Below are 27,185 nucleotides of genomic sequence, written 5' to 3' on the forward strand. Positions count from 1 at the left end.
CTGTAAAATGGAAATTGCAGCTACCTTATTGCTCTCTTACAATGTTGCTGAGCAGGTCAAATTAGACTATAGAAATGAGAATGCTTTTCTGAGCTATGGAATACGAGGTCATTGTAAGGTGGACCGGTAAGCTCTTTAAAAATTTTCAGACTGAACTAAAACTATTATTTTAGGCTCTTATAACATAGGCAGCAAAAATAGGTATTGAATCCAAACTTGAAAAGTTTTGGTGAACAAGATCAAGCTTGAGTACAATAGGAGGAAATTACATTCCATTTAACTTCATTAAGAAATCAGAATTTATCTGCATAGACCAGCGCCACATAAATTTAATCACTGATCAGGACTTATACAAATAGTAAATACATTCTAAAATTTCCATTACATCCAGAATAGTTCTTCATTTCAGCGTTCAGCTTCTGGGACTAATTTATTCAGCAAATGCATATTCGGGCATGCCAGTCAAGTCCCAGGCACTGGAACCACAGTGGGAACAAAATGCACACTGCATTCTAACGGGAGGGCAATGGAACGCGCACACAGGTATAAATAGGAAAGCGTCAGCGAGTGAAAGCGGTTCCGGAGAAAATAAGGCGGGAGGAACGTGGAAGCGAGTACCTTGAAAGGGGCGGCGCTACTTTGGGTTAGGCAGCCAGGAAGGGCGGCTCTGAGGAGCGGACTTTTGAGGGGATCCCTGAAAGGGGGACTGATGACCTCATTTAAATCATCTGGGCCCAGGGCCCTTCTGGGCGCGGGGCAGCTCGCGGTGCGGGAAGCCCTCCCGCCTGCCTGAAAGGCCGGAGGCCACTGGCTCTAAGAAGGGCGCGCACCCGGGGCTGACCCAGGAGCAAGTGCAAGGGCGGGGCGTGGGGGGCGCGGGGGGCGCGGGGGGCCGGCGGGCAGGTGGGCGGGTGGGAAGAGGCCGGCGCGGCGAGGCGGCGGCGGCGAGCGCGGGGCGTGGGGGGCGCGGGGGGCAGGGGGCGCGGGGGGGCAGGCGGGCAGGTGGGCGGGTGGGAAGAGGCCAGCGTGGCGAGGCGGCGGCAGCGAGCGCGGGGCGTGGGGGCGCGGGGAGTGGGGGGCGCGGGGGCCGGCGGGCAGGCGGGCGGGTGGGAAGAGGCCAGCGCGGCGAGGCGGCGGCGGCGAGCGCGGGGCGTGGGGGCGCGGGGAGTGGGGGGCGCGGGGGCCGGCGGGCAGGCGGGCGGGTGGGAAGAGGCCAGCGCGGCGAGGCGGCGGCGGCGAGCGCGGGGCGTGGGGGCGCGGGGGGCAGGGGGCGCGGGGGCGGGTGGGGAGAGGCCAGCGCGGCGAGGCGGCGGCGGCGAGCGCGGGGAGTGGGGGCGCGGGGGGCAGGGGGCGCGGGGGCGGGTGGGGAGAGGCCAGCGCGGCGAGGCGGCGGCGGCGAGCGCCGGAGGGAGGCGCGGGGAGGGAGGCGCGGGGAGGGGCAGGTGCAGGCTTTTCTTGAAGCACCGCAGGGTAACTGTGGAGAGGTGGGCTCTGAAAGGATCTGATTTACTGTTTTAAAAAATTCACTGTGAGTTTTGGTAATGGATGGTGGTGATGGTAGCACACCTTTGTGACCACATCCATAGAAAAGTACACTTGAAAGTGGTTAAAAATGGGAAAATTTATGTTGTTTGTATGTTGCTGCAATAAAAACTTAAAAAACATCATAGAACTGTGCAATACAAAGAATGAATTGTAATGTAAACTATGGACTATAGTAATAGAATTGTCATAACATTGGTTCATCAACTGTAACAAATGTACCACACGAATGCAAAATGTTAACAATAGGGAGAGGAGTGGGTATAGCTCGGTGGTTGAGCGCTTGCTTGGCATCTACATGATCCTGGGTTCAATCCCCAGTACCTCCCCCCCCCCCCCAAAAAAAGGGAAAAACTGCATGTGTGAGGAGGTTATATGGGAACTCTGTACTTTCTGTATGATTTTTCTATTAACCTATAAGTGCTCTAAAAGATAAATTGCTTAAAAATCACTAAGTTTTTTTCCTAGTGGTGATTCTGAGTTGGTTGTGATCCTTTTCTCTCCCTAACTGGCATTAAAAAAAAATAATAAAGATTGTTCAAAGTTATCAAAAACATCAGTGTAAGTTCCTTATAGAAATAAAATAAGGTGGGAAACGGACTTTGGCCCAGTGGTTAGGGCGTCCGTCTACCACATGGGAGGTCCACGGTTCAAGCCGCGCGCCTCCTTGACCCGTGTGGAGCTGGCCCGAGCGCAGTGCTGATGCGCGCAAGGAGTGCCGTGCCCCACAGGGGTGTCCCCCGCGTAGGGGAGCCCCACGCGCAAGGAGTGCACCCATAGGGAGAGCCGCCCAGCGCGAAGGAGGGAGCAGCCTGCCCAGGAATGGCGCCGCCCACACTTCCCGTGCCGCTGACGACAACAGAAGTGGACAAAGAAACAAGACGCAGAAAACAGACAACCGGGGGAGGGGAGGGGAATTAAATAAATAAAAAGAAATCTTAAAAAAAAAAAAAAAAAGAAATAAAGTAAGGCTTCCCCCCCACCCCAGGTCAGTTTTATTGAGTATAAAATTCATGACTCACAGTTTCTTTACACAAATATTGTATTAATTCATTTTTTTACACTTTTAAAATTAAAGTTAATAGATCACAAAGAATGTTACATTAAGAAACATTAAAAAAATAAACATAAGAGGTTCCCATATACCCCACTCCCCACCCCCCCACCCCATCATTTTTGTAAATTGTATTTTTTGTAATGTAACAAAAAAAAGTTACATTAAAAAATATTCCCATGCTGCTGACGACAACAGAAGCGGACAAAGAAACAAGACGCAGCAAAAAGGCACAGAAAACAGACAACCGGGGGAGGGGAGGGGAATTAAATAAAGAAAAATAAATCTTTAAAAAAAAAAATATATATATATATATAAGAGGTTCCCATATACCCCCCATCTCCCCACCCCACTCGTCCCACACCAACAACCTCCTCCATCATTGTGGCACACTCATCATGCTTAGTGAACACATTCTGGAGCACTGCTGTACCACATAGATAATAGTTTACCCTGTAGTTCACACTTTTCCCCAGTACATTCAGTAGATTAAGGCAGGATATATAAAGTCCAGCATCTGACCCTGCAATGTCATTTAGGACATAAAGTAAGGCTTTTATTCCTGATTGGTTCTTACATAGTAAATATTACTAAAATAAAATAAACAGGAGGCTTTTAGGATATGAAAAGAAGGAAGACCATGGCTACTGTGTGAAGAATGGGTTCTGGGATAGCCAGGTAGAGGGGGAGGTGGTTAGGAAGCTGTTTCCATAACCAGGAAAGAGATCTTAGTGACTCATTGGAGATAGTGAAAAGCAACAGATTTGGGGTTTATTTTGGATGTAGAGTCAACAGGATTGGATTGCAAGGTGACAGAAAGAGCGGAGTGAGGATGACTGCTAGATGGATGACTTGAGCTATGGATGGATGGACAGGCCAGGGCAGAGCACAATGGGAAGGTGTTGGCATGCCATCTTGCCCTTTACTCACCTCTAACCCATGCATCACGGCTTTTAGTCTCACTTGCAGATGGGAATTTTTGCTTGTAGCAGTTTGATATGGTTATGAATTCCAAAAATAGATATTGGATTATGTTTGTAATCTGGTCTGTACCTGGGCATGATTAAGTTATGATTAGGGCTTTGATTGGGCCACATCATTAGGGCATAAAAAGCATGGCAAAGGACAGAGTTGGAGGCTTTTAATGTTGGAGTTTTGATGTTAGAGTTTGCTGCTGAAGCTGGAGCCCCAGGGAGAGAGACAGAGCCGTTCACCTGATAGTCTACAGCTGACCTTGTGGAGAAAACAGAGGAGCTGAGCCCAGAGAAACCCAGGAAGCCTGAACCCTCACAGACGTTGGCAGCCATCTTGCTCCAACACGTGGAAATAGACTTTGGTGAGGGAAGTAACTTATGCTTTATGGCTTGGTATCTGTAAGCTCCTACCCCAAATAAATGCCCTTTATAAAAACCAACAGATTTCTGGTATTTTGCAGCAGCACCCCTTTGGCTGACTAATACATCGTTGCTAAACTTATCAAGGAGCTACTTGTCACCAAATCCACCAGTTACTTATTTTTTAGATTTATTTATTTATTTATTTATCTTCCCTTACCCGCCCCCCCCCCCCCCCCCCCCGCCCACCCCGGTTGTCTGTTTTCTGTGTCTATTTGCTGTGTCTTCCTTGTCCGCTTCTGTTCTTGTCAGCGGCATGGGAATCTGTGTTTCTTTTTGTTGCGTCATCTTGTTGTGTCGGGTCTGTGTGTGTGTGGCACCATTCTTGGGCAGGCTGCACTTTCTTTCATGCTGGGTGGCTCTCCTTATGGTGCTCACTCCTTGTGCATGGGGCTCCCCTACGCGGGGGACACCCCTGCATGGCAGGGCACTCCTTGCGCGCATCAGCACTATATCTAGGAGTTATTTTTTCATAACTTAATTAATTGCAAGAGATACAATTTCTAGCACATTGTAAATATTGAACCTTTAAAATGAAATTGTTGATTGCTCTTTTAAACATAAAAAAAGTATCTAAGAATTGCCTGCATCGTCCATCCTCTTTGATTTTCTTTATAAATGTCCCCTCCTTTCCATCACTCCCATGGCTCTCCTTTAGGCCCTCCCCAACTCACTCTGGGAGGGCTTACGTTTTGACTTGTCTCACCTGCCTCAAACTCATCCTCCACCCTCCTGTCAGAGGGATCTTTTAAACTCTACTTCTTCAACTCTACCATGCAAATGAATCCCCTGGGCTCTAGATAAAATGTAGGTTCTGATTCAGTGAGTCTGGGTGTGAGCTTGCATTTCAAACAAATTTCCAACTGCCACTGCTGCTGCTGCTGCAAGTCTTAGACTACACTTTGAGTAGCAAGGATCTTAAGTACTTTTCATGGCATGCTCCATACTTAAATCTCTTCAGTTGATTATCATGGCCCAGAATAAAGTTGCATCAGAGCAGGTAACTCCCCTGATCCAACCTCTCCAAAGGCTTCTAATTTCCCTCAAAGTAAAATCCAACAACTTTACAAGGCTTAGAAGGACCTTCAAGACCAACCCCACCTATGACTCATCTCTCATTAATCTCTCCTTTTCCACTTCAGCTCTCCCTTTACTGGCTGGATAGGTGTTCCTAGACTATGCCAGACAAGGTCTTGCCTTAGGGCCTTTGCACTGGCAGATCCCTCTGCCTGGAAATCTCTTCTTTCAGATAGCCACATCCTTGACTCCCTCCCTTCCTTCAACTCTGCATACAAGTTACCTTCTCAAGGGGTTTATGTGGGGGCCATTGTTTGCAACCTACCTCCCACAACTGATTCCTGGTCCCCTATACTCTCTGTACTTTTTTCCCCCATAACACTTATTGCCTTCTACAAACTGTATGATTTATTTATATATTATATTAGTACAGATTGTTTATCTTTTCCTAAAGGTAAGGATTTTTTGTCTGGATCTTTGTCCCAAGAGCCTAGAAAAGTGCTTGGCATATAGTGTGTGTGTGTGTGTGTGTGTGTATGCACCTTAGTACATGGTGCGCTTACTATGCTTAGATGTTCTGACCTGGCCTAGCTCTCCATACTACCTCCCACTGCCTTCTTCCCATCCTCCATGCCCAGCTATCCTCAACTCTTCAGAGTTGCATGAATGCATCACGGTTCATTTTCTCCCATGGTGTTGTCTCTTCCAAGCCTTTCTTCCATTTGTTACCTGTCCTTAAGGTTCATCTCAAGGAGCATTTACCTATTTCTATTCTCTGGGACTTCTTGACTGCCCTCCTTTACTGTATCACTCTGCTTGCATCTACCTCTATTATTCACACTTACCTCCCTGCACTTGAGTCACTTATTTCCATCTTGAATCAGTCAGGGTTTGGGCAGGGACTAGAAGACACATGCATGAAATTGTGAAAATAATTTAATGCAGGGACCATTGATAGAAGTGGGCAGAGTTAGAGGCATCAATTACTGGAGTGTGGATACAGGACCCCAGTAAGAGCTGGAGTCTTGGGGGTAGGGGGCTGCCTCTCAGGAGCTGCAGAAGACAGACGGCTAGATCTGCCCAGCCCAGAACGATGCCTTCCATTGGCTGAACTCAACCAGGGGAGTGGATGTAGCTCAAGCAGTTGAGTGCCTGTTTCCCATGTGTGAGGTCCTGGGTTAAATCCTGGGTACCTCCTAAACAAACAAACAAACAAACAAACTGGACTGAACTCAACCAGAAGCCATAGGGCAGGGAATCCCCAGTGATGCAGCTCACAGAGGTCAGATCCGTGGGGCACAGAGCAGGGCAGAGAAAGGTGGAGCATGGGCCTGGGTGAGAGGACGGAAACAGAGCAACCAGCATACATGCTTGTCTGCCTGCTAGATGTGAGGTTCCTGCGGGCAGAGCCATTTCCCACCCATCCTTGTAGCCCCAGCACCTAGCACAGGGCTTGGCCCAGAGTAAGCCCTCAACAAATCTTTGTGGAAGAGATCTACAATGTTAGGGCTTATGTTACATTTAACTTACTATTTGTGGGAAGGCAGGTGAGCAGGGAGGCAAATGGTTTGTTATCTTTGACCCATTTTCATTCACTTTCATAAAGAATTGTTTTTACACATTTCTTGATATCATATCCAACTTAGAGGACGACACAACCAGGACGGAATCCTCTGTAAAAGTTAATTTTGGTCATCCTTCCTTGCTGAGTTCAGTCTACTAGCTCCAGAAGCAACGTGAACCTGGAAATAGAAGTATCCCTATAGGGCTATCAGCACAGGATACAAAGCATGAACACCACAAAATATTTCTATTCATGATGCTTATTCATTAATTGGCCATCATCTCCAGATGCTGGCACAAATAATATCTGGCACACAATAGGAAATTAATAAAAGCTTGTTGAGAGTCCAGAGTTAGGTAAGTCAGGTAGATAGCTTGAGGCATGAAATAATCCATACACTTGATATATCACATCTAATAATACAGATAAGATGAGGCCATTGGGTAGGGTGACCAACTCTCTTGGTTTGCTTGGGGCTGTCCTGGTTTTAGCACCAAAAAGCCTGTCTGAGAAAGCTTCAGTTGCAGGCAAACTGGGACAGCGGGTCATCCTATGATTAGGTCAGTAACAAAGGTACATTCTGAGATGTGTTCCTCAGGACATAGCTTCATTAAGAGGGGTTATTCAAGGATGCTTAAACTATTATAACTCTCTGAGAGTTATGCTGACATTTGCAAAACTTAGAACCTTCTTTAAGTGGGATCTGGTAGCTTCACTGATTAACCAGTTCAGAAGTCTCGAGAAAAATCTTTCACTGACAGTATACTCTTAACCCCAAGCCCCATAAAACTGCTTAGTTTAATTAATTCCTCAGGGATAAAATCAAAGTGTACTCTTCCCTATTTTGTAGAAATAACAAGCCTCTATTTCTGCTAATTTTCTTGGGTTTTTGGATATATTTCCACATACCATGCCTGCTTTTTTCCTCTGTAAACTTCAATCCCCTTGTTCAAATATTCAACAAGAGAAATGTGCAGATACAACTATTTTACTAGGGACCATTTCTAAGCTTTGTATATGCTAATCAAGAACATGGTCAAGAACAATTTAAGATATTTTGCAGCAAGCCTTTATCCTCAAACTATTGGCTGAACTATATACATTTGATACTCAATAAAACTGATTTTTCAATCAGACAAGCTCTTTTTACAGTGAGAAACATCACTTAGATATACTGGGTCACTTTGAATCTGGGTAGAAAGGACTAATTTTACTGGGAAAAAAAAAGCCAATTGCCTAGTACAGTAAAAATATGCAAGTGATAACTGACCAAGCAATAGTCTGCATCTAAGATGAATAGATAAGCCATCCACCAAAATTAAGATTTGCCTATGTGAGGTGATATTGTAGGAAATAGTTTAATATTTATGATTTAAATCACTATCAGTTTTTATGATAATGGCAGTCACTGGCATTTTGGGTGCTAAAAGTAAATCATTTTGACCATTGGAAAGCTGATCATTTCTAAAGTTTTTAAAAAGTTAAATAAGCATCTTTAAATCACCATCACCTGAAAGAGCTTGTAAGAATGGGAGCTACCTTACTGAGGCACTGTGTCAGGCATTTTACACATAATCTCATTCATGTAATCCTTACAGTCCTGTAGAATGAGAATTATAAACTCCATTTTATAGATGAAAATTGATGCTCACTTTGGAGGATCATAGAAGTCAAGTAATTTGCCCAACATCACAAAGCTATTAAGTTAAAGAATCAGAATTCTAAACCAGGGCTGCAGTTTTTTTCTACTATATCATATAATTGCCTTAAAAGTAAAACTCAAAATACTCAAAGATATGTAAAAATACTATTCTGGTAACATTATATATTATTTTACTTCTCTCTATATAATGTCCTCTTATTTTGCTAATTGAGTGAAGTTAAATAAGAAACCTTATATAGGATTACAAAATCTATAGCCATACTTTTTGTGTACTGTTGAGATATTTGTAGTTTTAGCGCTTGCTGAATGGTACTTGCTAAAGTACTCATCTTGCAAATTTGTTCATATAATTGAATTTCTGAAGGTGTTGCCACAATCTGCTAAAAGAACAGTAGGCATATTTTTAAGGTTTAGTAGATCAAAACACCATATGCTAGATTAATTTGGTATCATTTATGTACATGGAATTCTGAAAAAAAGGAGGTACTTTTTTTTAAATGTAGAAAAAGGAATGCAGCCCATTACTTGCAAGGGCATATGAGAGGATCTCATATTCTCACACATGGCTTTGTTTTCAAATTCTTGAAAGTGCAGAAATTCTTTTAATTTAAAGGTGAACCCATGGAAAATCTGGAACAGCTGTAGAAAACCGTACAAGAACTCTGTGCCACAGCCCCTTTTTAGGTGGAGACCCCACTCCAGGGTGATCTGACCCTCTCTGCTCGCCACTGTTCTAAATTATCAAGGAGAGACAGGCACTCCTGTCCCTGCTGCTACAAACGAGATGGCTCCACGGAATTGTCTCATTAGCTGATACTGCCTAAGGAGGAGGCTTTTAGAGGAACCCAGTCAACCTCTTAGCAGAAGATGCCTCAAAGAGAGATTCCAGGCTATCCAAGGAAGGTTCAGAAAGGACCTAAAATTCAGTCCACTAGACTCGGGAAACAGCCACATCCCGATATGCTTTTTGAGGGACCTGGAAAAACACATCGCTGAGACTTTCTTCAAGGTCACACAAAGTTTAAGTGATATTTACTCTCCCACATTCCAACGTGTCCTTCTCTATCATTCATTTCCCATGGTAGTTCATCATTCTATATTGATGGCATTTTTATTAGGTAACAACATCTCGTCTCTTCTCAGTAATGGTGCAGCTGCATGTTTTTGGAAACTCTTTTCTACTCCTCGCTGTCAGGGACTGAGGGGTTTCATCAGTGTTTATTTGAGAAACGTAAAACTGGTCTTAGGATTTCTGTTTCCAACGTGCAGGAAAAAGTCCCCGGGAGAGAGAAGGAGGTAACAAAGCATTCTGTTGTCCGCCGGTGGGATCTGTACGTGTAAAGCTGGCTGAGCTCGAGTAATCGGCTCAATCTTAGCCATAAATAGCCCACACAGCTCTTCACTTTGACGTCGGGGAACCGAGCCCGCCCCATTACCCACATTTTGCCTCTAAGGCTGAGTTGATCAAGTTGTTTTGAGAGGTCGAGGACCAGCCCGTCAGAGTGATTCTTTGCCTGCGAGGCTTTTGCCAAGGCTCTGGGCCGGGGTCCCCCGGCATCTGCCGCCGCCTGCTGGCTGACTGATACGGAGAACGGGCCTCGGGTCGCCCGAGCGGCATCGCCCGACGGCATTTCCGCCCTTCCGGGCAAGAGCAGGGGGTGGCTTTGTTCGGCCTCGCGGAGAGGTCGGGGTCCCAGGAGGTCGCAGGGCCTGACAGGAGACGCGACCCGGGGGTGGCTTTCCCTGGAGCGCCCCAGACGCCGGCGGCAGCGCGGAGAGGGGCCGCCCTGGGTCAAAGAACGCGATCCCGGCCCTCTCACTCCGGGGCGCTCGACTGCTGCCCTCTGGAGGCGACTGTGCTAGTAGCCCGGATGAGCGCCTTGCTTCAGAGCGTTAGCACCGTCCTGGGGTGAGACCCTTTACGTGCTTTCCCGGAGCCAGGAAGTAACGCAGGGGAACCCGCCGGTGGGGCGGGTCTGAAGGGAGCGGCGCCCGTGCCGCTCCAGCTAAACGCTGATTGTTGTCAGGAAGAAATTTGGCCTTAGCGGGAAAGAACATCTAAATTTTCCAAAGGAGCCAAAAACTATGGATTCTTACCTGAAATTCCTGATTTTTGAAGCCCGACAGTTTAATTCGGTCAAAAAGAGCAACACATAAAACACTGTGATAGCAGGACCATGGGTCATACATGCATGTTTATTTTAGGGTGCGTTTTTCTGAAGTTTTTATATGCTATGTATGTGAGAAAGGCGTACTTATTTACCTACCTCATCTTTCGGGGGTACACTTCACCTATTATTATTTTTAATATCTACCCTTGATTGACTTAGTATGAAGCAGATTACTTTATATAACTTGTTTCTAATTCTGACAACATCCTGACAAAGGTAATATAATCCCCCTTATTTTACAGATAAGGAAACTGAGACCACCGAGGAAATGGCTGTGGTGGGCTTCAAACCCAGGTCTGTCTCACTAGGAAGCCAATGTGCCTCTGGTTACCTGTACCTGACATGGCAAAGTCTTTGTCTTTTCTGTCTAATGTCACCTAATGAAGGCCAATGTAATTCAGCCCATAATGCACCAGAGTCTCCTATTTGGTGCTTTTTCTCTCCTCCTTTTTACTTATTAACAAAAGCAAGGACATTATTTATAAAGGAAAGAACTCATCCGTGTAGTCATGTAACTTTAAAAATGGCAACATCCCAGAACCTGCAAATCCCAATGAATGCTGTCTCTTCAAAAAACACTGGGTTACCTCGATGGTTAGAGATTTATGTCAACAATCTATCATCAGTCAGCACCTTTCTGGTGCTTGTCTTTCAGAAGTAACTTCGAAGTCAGTTTACAAACCATTCAAAGAAATTAAGCTTATTGTTCAGTGGCATTTATGGTTTTAATCCTTAAATGGTAATATCTAATTTTTCCAGGCACTCTGTTCATCAGATGTGACTATACAGAACTTGAGCCCATTTCAAAAAATTAAGCCCAGTCTCAGTTGGAGGACGATTTGCCTCTTGAGGATGTTCAGAAGAATATGATGGAAGTATTTAGTTTGTCTGCAAAAGAGGAGTTCCCAATATGTGTCAAGCCAAGCAGCACCAATGCATTAATATGTGACTTTTGAAGGGGGCACACTCATTGGGCTGGACAGGTTCTGACAAGTTTGTGAAACTAATTGAAGATTTAGGGTGGTGACTGGTGTCTTGACTCTGAGCAGACAGGATTCAAATCCTCCTTCACCACTTACTAGCTATGCAACCTCACACATTATTTAATCTCTCCATGCCTCAGTTTCCACATTTGTGAAGTGGAGCTAACAATAGAATCGACCTGGCTGGGTTAAATGGCTTGTAAATGTAAAAGTATCCAGAACAGTGCCTGGTACAGAGTAAGAGCTATTTAAATGTTGGCCATCATTAAAATCACTTTATATTATCACCTTGAATTATAAATATATCAAATGTGATCCATAGCAAGGCGGGCCTGTTTTCTATGAGGGACCATATAATCAACTGCAGTAATAAAATATTCTTTTGTAGGAAAATTAGTTGTGTTTGGTTACTATTAACATCAAAATGAAATCTATGAGTCCAAAAATTCTCTATCTAAATATATTCCATATCATTTTGAATCCAAGAAACCCATAAGAAAGTGGGGTTGCCTGCTGTGCCTCAATGTCATACCTGCAACATCTTGGCAAAATACTCATCCAATCCACACCTCTGCAGCTTAAATGACAAGAGCATACTCTCTACACAGCCCAGACCGTCGCTTGGCAGATTTGGTTGCTGAAAAATCTTCCTGATGCTAAAATGAAATCTCTTTTCCTTTTCATTCTCTCCCTTGAAACCCCTTGGAGGCCCATGGAACAAGTCCAGCTACTTTGGAGATCATGAGCCTGCAGATCAGGAGAAACAGCCTTAGCTCCTATAGGCCATTTCTTCTGTGATATAGTTTTTTTTTTAAGATTAAAAAAAAAATTATTTCTCTCCCTTCTCCCTCCGTTGTCTGCTCTCTGTATCCATTCACTGTGTGTTCTTCTGTGACCACTTCTATCCTTATCAGCAGCATGGGAATCTGTGTTTCTTTTTGTTGTGTCATCTTGTTGTGTCAGCTCTCCGTGTGTGCAGCACCATTCTTGGGCAGGCTGCACTTTCTTTCGTGCTGGGTGGCTCTCCTTATGGGGTGCACTCCTTGCGCATGGGGCTCCTTTAGGTGGGGGACACCCCTGCGTGGCACGGCACTCCTTGTGTGCATCAGCACTACACATGGGCCAGCTCCACACGGGTCAAGGAGGCCCAGGGTTTGAACCGTGGACCTCCCATGTGGTGGGCAGACACCCTATCCGTTGGGCCAAGTCTGCTTCCCTGTGATGTAGTTTTGTATCTCTGCACCCTATTTGTCTCTCTGTTCTCAACAGACTCAATTTCACCAATTCCTTTGAAGATGTTGTGGCAGGTTGAGATTATTTTATGAATCCCAAAAGGAGAAAGATTATGTTTATAAACTACTCCTCTGAGTTAATTTGTATTGTATTAATTCAGTTGAGGTGCCTTTGATTAGACTACCTGTTAAGATTGATTTAGGGGGAAGCAGACATGGCTCAATTGATAGAGCATCTGCATACCATATGGAGGATCCAGGGTTCGATACCCAGTGCCTCCTGACCCATGTGGTAAGCTGGCCCACATGCAGTGCCGCCATACAACGAGTGCCATGCCACACAGGGGTGACCCTGTGTAGGGGTGCCCCACACGCAAGGAGTGCACCCCGCAAGTAGAGCCACCCACCCCACATGAAAAAAGCACTGCCCACCCAGGAGTGGCACTGCACTCACGGAGAACTGACACAGCAAGATGATGCAACAAAAAAGAGACACAGTTTCCCAGTGCCACCTGATAATGCAAGTGGATGCAGTGAATAGACACAGAGAGCAGACAACAGGGGGGAGGTAGAGAGAAATAAATAAAAAATAAATCTTAAAAAAAAAAAGATTGATTTAGGGCTTTTGACTACATCAGTGGGTGTGACTCAGCTTGAGTCCCCCTCCCTTGCTGGCTCTGATATAAACGAACATTCACAGACATAGGAAGAGAAAGCACTGTCATTTTTGATCCTGCCATGTGACAGAAAGGAGAAGGCTCAAACAGCTGAGGCCTCAGGGAGAGATAAGCCATTTTGCCTGATAGCTTACAGCCAAGATCGAGAACAGAGCAGAACAGTCTGATTTAAGAGATCCGGAAAGAAGCCCTATGCTAGAGAGAAAGGACTACAGGATCACTTAAGCATGAAGCCTCAAGAGGCTGGGCCCATGGAGCTCAAGGAGAAAGGGTGAGCCTGGAGGGGAAGGCAGACACCAGGCAGTGATCGCCCGCCATCTTGCTTCAATGCGTGGCAGCTGAGTTTGGTGAGAAAGCACCTCTTATGGTGTTGGGCTTTCCACAGCCTTCGGACTGTAAGCTTTCACCCCAAATAAATACCCTTTATAAAAGCCAACAGATTTCTGGTACTTTGCATCTGCACCCTTTCAGCTGACTAATACAGATGCAGTGCCCAAGGGGGGCACAGTCCTCCAGTTCATAGAGAAGGGGTTCCTTACTCATTTGGTGAACTACACTTTGATGAATGAAGCCTAGAAGCACATTCATTTTTATTTTAGTCCAGTTTTTGTTTTTTGCCAGCACACTGTGCACTTACTAAAACCGGAGATTTGTTTTTCCCTTGTGTTTTCAGTAAGCCGTGTCCACTCCCATTTTGTGGTCAGAAACTTGGCCCTTTGTATCCAAAGTGTTGGCTCTCATGTTTTATCACTCCCTAGTTTCATCATGTTAGACCTGGCCCACTGCAGAGCCTGTTGAACCCTTTTTTTTTTTTTTTTTGATCCTTATTTTGTTAACCAGCTGATTTGCTATCATTCCTGGTTTGGGGTCATCTCCAAATTTGCTTCATCTACCTTTCACAATTTATCCAAGTTTTGATAATCATGTTGTACAGCACAAAACCCACTGGAAACTTCTCTTCATGTTCATCATCATATTAACTACAACTTTTTGAGTATGATTGTTCAACTTGCTGCTAATGGGAGGCTACATGGTGTAGGGAAAGAACTGAGGTCTTGGAGCCAGAGAACCCAGGGAATGGATTCTATCTCTTCCATAGACTAGCTTTGTAACCACGGAGGTGTTACTTTGAGCCTCAGTGTTTTCTTTCATTAAATGGGTTCTATAGTATCTACATTACAGGCTTGCTCTGGATATTTGAAATAATGAACATACAGTACCTGGCACATAATAAATGCTCAACAAATAGTAGTTATTGTTATTTCACTAAATTGTAAATCCAGCCCATATATTTTTGCCGTATCGCTAAGAATATAATTTCAGACTTAAAAATAAATAAAAGCTGTGTCCCTGGCACAGTGTGTCTTTCATCTTAATCTGCCAACCAGTCTATCACTCTGCCTGATGTGACTTAAACTTACTAAACTAACTCTGATTCTTTTTTTGTCTTTGTTTTTTTAATATTACATTAAAAAAATATGAGGTCCCCATATACCCCCCACCCCCCTAATTCTGATTCTTAGTCATTACCACATTCTCTTTTGAGTGTTTTCAGACTATTTCCTAAAAATCCCTTCAATAATATTATACCATTTATAATTTTATAGAATCTAATGTTGTCTTATATGAAAAAAATAATAGGGGAAAGTAATATAAGGTAACATTTTTAAATTACATGAAAGAATGTTATTATTAGCTTCCACTTCCAAGAAGATGGAGTAAATGTAGTTCTCCCCATTCCTCCTCCTAAGTCAAAATAATTATATATAATTATATATAAAGCAAACACAGGAAGACTCTGAAAAGTAGAGAAAAGAAAACAGACTGGCTAGAGACCTCAGGACCTGAGGTCTTAGGTTTTCTTTTTTTCCTCATATATGCCATGCATGGTGCTACAGAAGCCAGAAACTTGGAAATGCCAATGGGGGCAGAATTTTAAAAAAGCTCAACAAAAGCCTGCTCTCTCTAGCTAAAGGACCAGTAAAGAGACAGTGTAACAAGACAGAGAACTTTTAGATAATGACTGCTTTACTCCAGCCAACCACCACAGAAAAAGAAAAGTGAGCTCACTCACTTCAAATATAATTATATAGGCAGGTTGAAAGTAAAAGGATGGAAAAAGATATATCATGCAAATATTAATTGAAGGAAAGTAAGAATAACTTTATTAATATCAGATAACATATATTTCACAGCAAATACAATTACCAGAAATAGAGACATTATGTAATGATAAAAATGTCAATCCACTAACACTACGAAGTCATATGAATCCTAAATGTGTATTCACCAAACAACAAAGCTGCAAAATATGAGAAGCAAAAACCGGTAGAACTGAAGGGAGAAATAGACTATCCATAATTATAATCAAGATTTCAATAACTCTTTCAACAATTGATAAAGAACTAGACAGAAAATCAGAAAGGATATAGAAAAACTCAACAACACCATCAGCCAAGGATCTAATTGTTATTTATAGAACACTCACCCAACAGCAGTAGAATACATTTTATTTTCAAGTGCCCATGGATATATCTGGGAAGAGGATGTGGCTCAAGTGATTGAGCTCTCACCTACCACGTGGAAAGTCCCAGGTTTGGTTCCCAGTGCCTAGAAAAGACGAGCAAGGCAGCGAGCTGGTACAACAGGCTGGCATGGCGAGCTGCCGCAACAAGATGGTGCAACAAGAGACACAAAGAGGAAACACAATGAGAGAGACAACAAAGCAGGGAGCAGAGGTGGCTCAAGCAATTGAGCGCCTCCCTCGCATATGCAAGGTCCCAGGTTCAGTTTATGGTGCATCCTAAAGAGAAGACAAGCAGACACAGAGAGCACACAGTGAATGGACACAGAGAGCAGACAGGAGCTCAAACAATGAGAAGGGTGGTATAAATAAAGAAAATAAATCTTAAAAAAAAATATAGCCCATAACTCAGGCCTATAAAACACATCTCAATAAATGTGAAAGAACTGAAAATGTACAAAGTGTGTTCTCTGACTATAATGGAATTAAACTAGAAATCAATAACAGAAAGATAATAGGAAAATCTCCAAACTCTTAGAAACAAAATAACACACTTCTAAATAATTGATAGGTCAAAGAGGAAGTCTCAAGGGAAATTTTAAAAATATATGAAACTGAATGAAAATAAACATATGACATACCAAAATTTGTGGGGTGGGAAGTAGATGTGGCTCAAGCAATTAGGTGCCCACCTACCACACAAGAGGTCCTGGGTCTGATTCCTAAAGAAGACAAGCTGGCACAGTGAACTGATGCAACAAGATGACACAATGAGGAGACACAACAAGCAGGGAGTGGAGGTGGCTCAAGCAATTGGGCACTTCCCTCCCACATGCGAGGTCCCAGGTTTGGTTCACAGTGCCTCCTAAAAAAAGAAGAGCAGACACAGAGAGCAGATCATGAATACAAACAACAAGTGGGGGGGGGGACATAAATAAATAAAATATGTGGGGCACAGCTAAAGCAGTACAGGGAGGGAAATTAGGACACTAAATGCATATGTTAGAAAAGAGGAACAATAAAAAGAGGAACAATAGTTTTGAGCTCCAATCTCAAAAACCTAAAAAGAAGAACAAAGAAACCCAGGAGAGGCAGAAGGAAGGAAAAAAGGACAGAAATGGAACACAGGTAAATAGAGAAAATTAATGAAACAAAGAGTTGGTTCTTTGAAAAAAGTCAACAAAATTGACAAACCTCTAAAAAGATTGTCAAAGAAAAAAGAGAGAAAAGATACAAATTACCAATGTCAGGAATGAAACTGTGAATATCATTATAGACCACGCAGACCCCAAAAGAATAACGAAGCATATTAAAAACAACTCTACATAAATAAATTTATTAATTAGATGAAATGGACCAATTCCACATAAAGCACAATCTACTACATTCATCCACTATGAAATAGATAATTGAATAGCCTATAACTATTAAGAAAATTGAATATGTAATTAATGATTCCCAAAAAAAAAGTAAAAGGAAATCTCCAAGCCATACAGTTCCACTGGAAAATTCTACCAAGCCTTTAAAGAAGAATTAATGCCCAAGTGTAGACAATTTCTTCCATAAAACAGAAGAAGAGGGAACAATTCCCAATTCATTTATTTTGGCAGTATTATCCTGATAACAAAAGCAAGACTTCATAAGACAAGAAAACTGCAAACCAAAATCCCTCATGAATATAAATACAAAAATCCTTAAAAAATATTAGCAAATAGAATCCAGCAATATATAGAAAGTTATGTACACCATGGCTGAGTGGGGTTTATTCTAAGGATGTAGGTTGGCTCAATATTTGAAAATCAATCAGTGTAATACACTACATTAACAGACTAAAGAAGAAAAATCACACGATCATATCAATTGATGCAAAAGAACATTTGCAAAATTCAACACCCATTCGTGATAAAAAATGCTTAGAAAAATAGGAATTGTGGGTAACTTCCTCAACTTGATAATGAAAATTTACAAAAAACCTACAGCTAACATATACCTAATGGTGAAAAACTGAGTATTTCCCCCTTAAGGCAAGGATGTCAGCTCTCACCACTTTTGTTTAACATAGTGTTGGAAAATCTAGCCAGTGCAATAAGGCAAGAAAAGGAAATAAAGGCATACACATAGGAAATAAATAAAGCTATCCCTATTTGAAGATGACATTATTATCTACATAGAAAACCCCTAAAAGCATGCCTCTATGGCATATGAATATGTTCAAGTGGTCATGGGGCATTATATTGGTGGGTGGAGACCTACACAATAACTGAAAGAATATTGAATTCCCATCCTAGGAAGTCCTACTACATTTTCTAATACAGTGGCAAGAATCCCTGAGTACATGGGCAGTGCCTAGTGAAGGACGACAGACCATTACACCAGGCCCTTAATATTGATGGTTGTACTTATGAATCTTTTGTAGTGAAATTGAAACTTAGCCTTGTATTATATATTGCCTGATATCTTCTGAAAGCCTCCTTGTAACTCAAAAGTTGCCTCCTGAAAGCCTCCTTGTTGTTTTCTTAGCCAAATTCAGAATATAAATGTCCTACCTCCCCCCACACACACACCATGTGGGACATATCTCCCATGGATGAGCCTCCCTGGCACCAAGGGATTATTACCAAGTGCTAACTAGCTATGCATCTGGAAAAAGACCTTGAACAAAAGGAGGAAACACTAAATAAAAATGAGTTTTTATTGGTAAGAGATAGTAAAGTGAGTCGGGGGATTATTCCAGATGTTATGCTTATGCATGTCTCAGAAGAATCTCACTGACTTCCACAGTAAACCATGTCTCAAATATTGGGACTCCTGAGGATTCCAGAGACATCTAGACACTATAGCAGTGCTACAATCTCAGTAAATTGGCACCCTGTCAGTGGGCCTTACTTTGGAATATATGTTTCCCAGTGTAACAGAGTTAGACTGATTTATAATTTCCCTACACATGGCTTTTCTCCCCCTTTTATTTGAACCTATAATTAGCACTATACTTGTTAAATATATGTCCCAGAGTCTTAAATCTTCAGTCTGTTCATTTGCCAATTGAGCCCTGAATCTCAGCAGAGTTGCAACACCTACTCTCCAGCTCATTGGGTTTGCCTAGGACAGCTAACAGAAGGTTGATGATGGACAACAGCCATCTAAAAAACAGACAGTACCTACAACTGCAAGCAAGACAGTTCCATTCATCTGCCCCATGGGATCTAAGCCATCTCTCAAACAGAAGTAAAGTGGGCATCACCATCCCAAAATCCTCAGGATTGAGGAAAGAACAAACATAAGGAGAATAAAATGATGGACTAAAGTAGACTTATTATTCTAGCAATGGAAGAACTTGTATCACTGATATAAAGGCAGTGGCCACCAGTGGTTCTGAGGGGAGGGAGACGGAAGAGTAGGTGTAAGATGGGGCAATTTTGGGACATTGGAATTGTTCTGCATGACATTGCAATGGCAGATACAGGCCATTATATATATATTCAAAACATATAAAATTATGCAGGTCAAAGTGTAAACTATAATGTAAACTATTATATAATCCATGGTTAGTAGCAATGCTTCAGTATGTGTTCATCTATTGCAACAAATGCACTACACTAGTGAAAGATGTTAATGTGGGAAAGTGGGGGAGGGGGAGAGGTTGGGGGGTACATGGGAATCCCCCTATATTTTTTCTTCATTTAAAAAATTTATTGATGTATATCACTCATACAGTTAATTAGAACTTCCACATACAGTAAACATCAAAAGTCTATCTAAGTCCCCTTCTTAGCTCCTTTAAGAATCCACCGCATACCTCCAGGTCTTGAAGATATTTTCCGACATTTTCTTCTAGATGCTTTGTGGTTCTTGCTTTTATATTTAGGTCTTTGATCCATTTTGAGTAAATTTTTGTATAAGGTGTGAGATAAGGGTCCTCCTTTCTTTTGGCTATGGATAACTAGTTCTCCCAGCACCATTTGTTGGATGGACAGTTTTGCTCAAGCTGGGTGGGTTTGATAGGCTTGTCAAAAATCACTTGACCATAGATGTAAGGTTCTGTTTCTGAACCATCAATGTGGTTCTCTGGTCTATGTGGCTATCTTTATGCCAGTACCATGCTGTTTTTACCACTGTTGCTAGGTAATATGATTTAAAGTCCAGAAGTGAGAGTCCTCCAACTTCACTTTTCCTTTTTAAGATGTTTCTGGCAACTTGGGACCCCTTACCCGTCCCCCAAAAATGTGATAATTGTGTTTTCCATTTGTTTAAAAAATGCTGGTGGATCTCGAATCAGCAAGATGGCAGCAGAATAAGGAGCTCCTAGAGTCAGCTCCTGCTATAGCGCAGTTAGTAAATACCCAGAGCTCTCTGGAGCTAGCTGAAGTGCCTGTTTGGGGGCTCCAGGAGGTCAGAAGAGCATCCTGCAACATCCTTGAAGGAATGGAAGGAGGAGACTGCCCATATGCAGAGAAGACTCATAAGTATAGTGCTCCACACCCTAGAGGCCAGTGCCCATCCTCCACTTGAGGCATAAGCCTCCTCAGGAGCTGTTCCATGGCTGGATTTGGAAGCTCCACTTCTCAAAAATGGGGGAGGAAAAGACGGTTGGGCACTAACTTCAGCTACTGAGGAGTAAATTCAGCAGGCTAAAGTATAATCCTGAGAACAGTTAAAGTTTGAACCTGTTCAAGTTAGAAAGAGGCCAGGAGCCACCATCTTAACTCTGTGCTTGGCACAAGGGGAAGCAGGGTGGACTGAAAATCCCAGTGCTGGTGGGGACTGGCTTCTTTCCATCCAGATCAGATTGCAGCTCTAGCCCAGGCCCCAGCCCCACCTCTGGTAGGGAGGAAGCTTTGGGGATCTGTACCAGCCTCTCTGGGAAATTACTAGTTAAGCCACATAGGCCAATGATTTTTCTACTCTGGCAGCATGAGCTGCCCCAGGAGGTATTCTGTGGCTGGAATTGGAAGCTCCATTTCCCAAAAACAGGGGAGGAGGAGATGGTTGGCTGCCAATTTTGGTTACTGATTGGTAGACTCCACTGGCTAAGATATAACCCTGGGAACAGCTGGGGTGTGAATCTGCCTAAGTGGGAAAGAGGCCGGGCCACCATTTTGACCCTGCCCCAGCCTGAGGGGAAGTCCAGCTGATTGAAAATAAAAAAAGACAGTGGTAACCAGTTTCTTTCACCCAGATCTGCCTGTAGGCCAAGACTAGGCTTCAGCACCCCCTTGGCAGGGAGGAGCCTGGCGGGCCCTGCACCAGCCTACCCAGGTAACTGCAGGGATCTTTGGCAGGCATAAACTGAAAATTGGAAGTACATCAGGGCAACTGTGGTCATCTTGGACCCGCACAGCAAAGATTGCTGCCCATACCTGCAGTTATATCCCTGCCCCAGGAAGGGGAGAAAGGATTATGAAGCTTCTTCAGTTTCTCTGCAACTACAGCGTAGGCCTACACAACTTGGTTTATTCCACAAAGCTGCGACTCTGTCCCTACCCCTGATAAAGAAGAAAGTTGGGAGAAGCTTCATTGGTCCCTGGGGCAATGAGGGCAGCTTCAGCCTCCAGAGCTTATAGCAGCCATTACAACCTTGGCTCCTACTGCACAATCAGCAAGGGAGAAAGGGCAGGAAGCACTAAACTAAAGAGAAAAACTGCACCCAGAATAAATACTGTAGTAATCTAGATGCCAAGACACCAACAAAATACCAATCCATACCAAGAAACAGGAAGATATGGCCCAGTTAAAGGAACAAGTTAAGCCTTCAGGTGACATAAAGGAGGTGAGACAACTAATCATAGATGTTCAAACAAATCTCCTTAATAAATTCAATGAGATGGCTAAAGAGATTAAGGATATTAAGAAGACACTGAATGAGCACAAAGAAAAATTTGAAAGCAGACATAGAAAAATAACAGATGTTATGGGAATGAAAGTGCAATAAATGAAAATTTTAAAATATTGGAATCATATAATAGCAGATTTGAAGAGGCAGAAGAAAGAATTGGTGAACTTGAAGAAATGGCCTCTGAAAGTGAACATACAAAAGAACAGATGAAGAAAAGAATGGAAAAAAAATTGAACAAGGTCTCAGGGAACTAAATGACAGCAAAAGGTGTCAAACATACATGTCATGGGTGTCCCAGAAGGAGAAGAGAAGGGAAAAGGTGCAAAAGGAATATTTGAAGAAATAATGGTAGAAAATTTCCCAACCCTATTGAAGGACATGGATATCCATGTTCAAGAACACAACGTACTCCCATCCAAAAAAATCCAAATAGACAAACGCTGAGACACATACTCATCAGAATGTCAAATGCCAAAGACAAAAGAAAGAATTCTGAGAACAACAAGAGAAAAGCAATTCATAACATACAAGGCATCCCCAATAAGATTATGTGCTGATTTCTCATCAGAAACCATGGAGGCAAGAAGACAGTGGTTTGATATATTTAAGATACTACAAGACAAAAACTTCCAGCCAAGAATCTTATAGCCAGCAAGACTGTCTTTCAAAAATAAGGGCAAGATTAGAATATTCACAGATAAACAGAAACTGAGAGAATTTCTAAGCAAAAGACCAGATTTTCAGGAAATACTAAAGGGTGTGCTAGAGCCTGAAAAGAAAAGACAGGAGAGAGAGGCTGGAAGAGTCTAGAAACAAAGATTATATCAATAAAAGCAACTAAAGTGTCAAAAGAGTGGTGAAAATAAAATATGACAGATAGGACTCAAATAGGAATAAACATAACCAACCATATAAAGCACTTGTATTCAGAAACTGCAACTCAATGTTAAACGAAATTTAAAAAGGCCTAAATAACTGGAAGAACATTTCATGCTCATGGATTGGAAGACTAAATATCATTAAGATGTCAATTCTACTCAAATTGATATACAGATTCAATGCAATCCTGATAAAAATTCCATCAGCATTAAAAAAATAATTAAAACACAATCATCAAATTTATTTGGAAGGGTAAGGGGTCGTGAATAGCCAGAAACATCATAAAAAGGAAAGGATACCCTCATCTCCAGACTTTAAATCATAGTGCCTAGCTATAATGGTAAAAACAGCATGGTACTGAGCATAAAGACAGACACACAGACCAATGGAACCAAACTGATGGTTCAGAAACAGACCCTTACATGTATGGTCAAGTGATTTTTGACTAGCCTGTCAGGCCCACACAGCTCGGGCAGAATAGTCCATTCAATGAATGGTGCTGAAAGAACTGGATATTCCATACCTGAAAGAAGGAAAGAGGACCCCTATCTCATACCTTATCCAGAAATTAATTCAAAATGGATCAAAAACCTAAAAATAAAAGCAAGAACCATAAAACTTCTAGAAGTGATTGTAGGAAAATATCTTCAAGACCTGCAGACAGGTGGTGGATTCTTAAAGGAGATAAGATGAAGACTGAGATGGACTACTGATATTTAATGTATGTAGAAGTTTTAATTAGCTTTACTGTAAAAGTGTGGAAATGTATAGAGTGGATGGTAACACATAGTGAGTAACAGCTAGTTTATAAATGGGGATGTGACTGAAAATGGTAGTCTAGGTATGTAAATTCCAGTTGACGGAATGCTAGAGAATAATTTAGGAACTGAATAGCACAGTAAACCAAGAGGTAGATGATACAGATGCAAGATTGTCCTTTATGAGGTAGGGCAAATTTACATCAACACTGCAGGGTGTTGGAAATGTGGAGAAGCATGGGAAAAATACAGCTGGAGTGACCTATGAACTGTGGTTAGTAGTAATAATATAATATTCTTTCATCTATGTGAAAGATGTACTGTGTTGATAATGAGGCAGGATGGAAAATGTGAGCCAAATATATACTATGGACATGGTAACAATCAGATGATATTATCGTATCTGTAGGAAATGTTCCACCACAGAATGGTTTGTTGATGGAGGGATGTTGTTTGGGAATTCTGCACATGTGCATGATTTAAAAAAATTTTTTAATTGATATCTCTCCCCTTCCCTGCCCCCAGTTGTCTGCTCTCTGCATCCATTTGCTGCATGTTCTTCTGTGTTCTTCTGTATTCTTGTCAGTGGCACCCAGAATCCATGTCTCTTTTTGTTGCATCATCTTGCTGCATCAGCTCTCTCTGTGCGTGGTGCCATTCCTGGGCAGGCTGCACTTTTTATGCACTGGGCAGCTCTCCTTACGGGGCGCACTACTCGTGTGTGGGTCTCCCCTGTGCAGGGGCCACCCCTGTGTGGCATAACACTCCTTGCACGCATCAGCACTGTGCATGGGCCAGCTCATCACATGGATCAGGAGGCCCTGGGTTTGAAACTTGGACCTCCCATGTGGTAGGCAGATGCCCTATCCATTGGGCCAAATCCACTTCCCTGCTTGTTTTATAAGTTTACAACTTGTCATAAAAAATATATTTAAAATATAATAATAGGGTGGGTTGGTAGAAAAACCCCAAGTGTAAGATAAGGTCTATGAGTAATGGTAAGATTTTGACAATATTCTTTCATAATTTGTAACAAATGTCTCACAACAATGCAAGGTGTTGGTGGTGGGTTGATGTATGGGACCCCTGTATGTTATGCATGTTTGCTTTGTAAGTTCACAGCTTTTACTACACACTTATTGTATGGTCATATATAAATGATATAAAGGTAATAATAATAATAGGGTTGGTTGGGAGAAAAATACTTTGGTTAGTAGTAATATTTTGACAATGCTCTTTAATCATTAGTTAAAAAGGTTTAACAACAATGCAAGTTATTGGTGGTAGTGTGAGTTATGAGAGTCCTGTATGATGTTATGTATGTTTGTTTTGTAAGTTCACAACTATTATTATACACTTATTGTTTATGTAGGTTTATGTATGAGTGATATACTTCAATAAATTAATTTTTTTAATGAAAAAAATGATGGAATTTTTGTCAGGATCACATTGAATCTGTATATTGATTTGGGTAGAATTGACATTTTAATGATATTTAGTCTTCCAATCCATGAGCATGGATTGTTCTTCCAATTATTTAGATCTTTTTTGAATTATTTTAACATTGCATTGAGTTTTCTGAATATAAGTACCTTACATCCTTGGTTAAATTTATTCCTAAATATTTGACTCTTTTAGTCACTATTGTAAGTGGAATTTTTTCCCTGACTTCTTCCTCAGAGTACACATTACTAGTGTCTTGTAAGGTCTATTTCATCTGATATAAGTATAGCTACTCTGGCTTTTTTGTTGTTGTTGTTACTGCATGTGTGGAATATCTTTTTCCAGCCTTTCAGTTTCAATTAATTGGCATCCTTGGGTCTAAGGTGAGTCTCTTGCAGAAAGCATATAGGTGGCTCATATTTTCTTATATCTCTTGCTTGGGGAGTTTAATCCCATTAGCATTCAATATTGTTACTGTAAAGGCAGTTCTTATTTCACCCATTTTGACCTTTGGGTTTTATCTGCCATTTTATTTTCACCACTCTTTTGACACTTTTAGTTTCTTTTACTGATATAATCTTCATTTCTAGACTCTCTTTCAAGTCTCTCTCTCCTGTCTTTTCTTTTCAAGATTGTAGCACACCCTTTAGTATTTCCTGTAAGGCTGGTCTCTTTGTTATAAACTCTCTCAGTTTCTGTTTATCTGTGAATATTGTAAACTCACCCTCATTTATGAAAGACAGTCTTGCTGGATATAAGATTCTTGACTGGGAGTTTTTCTCTTGCAGAATCTTAAATATATCATACCACTGCCTTTTTGCCTCCATGGTTTTTGATGAGAAATTGGCACATAATCTTATAGGGGGTGTCTTATATGTTATGCATTGCTTTTCTCTTGCTCCTCTCAGAATTCTTTCTTTGTTTTTGGTATTTGACTTTCTGGTGAGTATGTGTCTTAGAGTTGCTCTGTTTGGATTTATTCAGATAGGTGTACATTGTGCTTCTCGAACATGGATATCTATGTCCTTCAGTAGGGTTGGGAAATTTTCTACCATTATCTCTTCAAATATTCCTTCTGTCCCTATTCCCTTCTCTTCTCCAGCTGGGATACCCATGACACATATGATTGCAAGTCTCTTGCTGCCATTTAGTTCCTGAGATCTTGTTCAGGTTTTTCCATTCTTTTCTTTATCTGTTCTTTTGTATATTCGCTTTCAGAGGCCATGTCTTCAAGGTCACCAGTCCTTTCTTCTACCCCCTCAAATATACTGTTATATGGCTCCAGTGTATCTTTAATTTCACTTATTGTGCCTTTCATTCCTGTAAGATTTGGTCCTTTTCTATGTATGCTTTCAAATTCTTTGTGCTCATCCAATGTCTTCTTAATATCCTTAATCTCTTTAGCCATTTCATTGAATTTATTAAGGAGATTTGTTTGAACATCTATGATTAATTGTTTCAACCTCTTTATGTCACCTGGAGGCTTATCTTGTTCCTTTAACTGGGCCATATCATCCTGTTTCTTGGTATGGATTGTAGTTGTTGATGTCTTGGCATCTGGCTTATTAGAAGTATTTATTCTAGATGCAGTTTCTTTCTTTAGTTTAGGACTTTCTTGCCCTTTCTCCCTTGATGGTTGTGTAGTAGGAGCTGAGGATGTAGTTTGTGCTGTAAGCTATAGAGGTTCAAGCTGCTGACATTGCCCCAGGGACTGATGAAGCTTCTCCCATCTTTCTTTTTTTCCAAGGGTAGGGACAGATCCACAGCTGTGTGTAATAATCCAAGTTGTACAGATCAAGACCATTTGTAGTTGCCCAGAGAGACTGAAGTAGCTTCATGCCTTTTCCTCCCCTGTCTGTGGTGGGAATGGAACTGCAGCTGTGGGCAGCAATCTATGCAGTGCAGGTCCAAGATTACCACAGTTGCCCAGGTAGACTTCTGACTATTCAGTCTGTGCTGGATGAATGTACCTGCAGTTACCAAGAGAAGCTAGTGCAGGTCCTGCCATCTTTCTCCCTGCCAGAGGTGTGTCTGAAGCCTAGGCTAGGGCTGCAGTCTGATTGGATGGAAAGAAGCCAGTCCCTATCATCACTATGATTTTAAATTCACCCCATTTCCTCTCATGCCAGGGATGGAGTTAATAATGGCAGCTACTGGCCTCTTTCTGACTTGGACAGGTTCAAACTTTAACTGTTTTTAGGATTATACTTTTGCCAGCAGAATTTATTTATCAGTAGCTGAAGTTGGTCCCTTACCATGTTTCCCTCCTCCATTTCTGCAATTGGAAATAGAGCTTCTAATCCAAGCCATGGAATATCTGCCAAGCTGGCTTGATCTACCAGTGGAGTAAGGGCACTGGTCTCTGTGGTGTGGAGTGCTCTACTCATACATCTTTTCTTCAGATGGGTAGTCTCCTTCTACATTCTTTTGAGGATGTTGCAGGATGTTCTT

Source organism: Dasypus novemcinctus, chromosome 16, assembly GCF_030445035.2.
Source record: "Dasypus novemcinctus isolate mDasNov1 chromosome 16, mDasNov1.1.hap2, whole genome shotgun sequence".
NCBI lineage: Eukaryota > Metazoa > Chordata > Mammalia > Cingulata > Dasypodidae > Dasypus > Dasypus novemcinctus.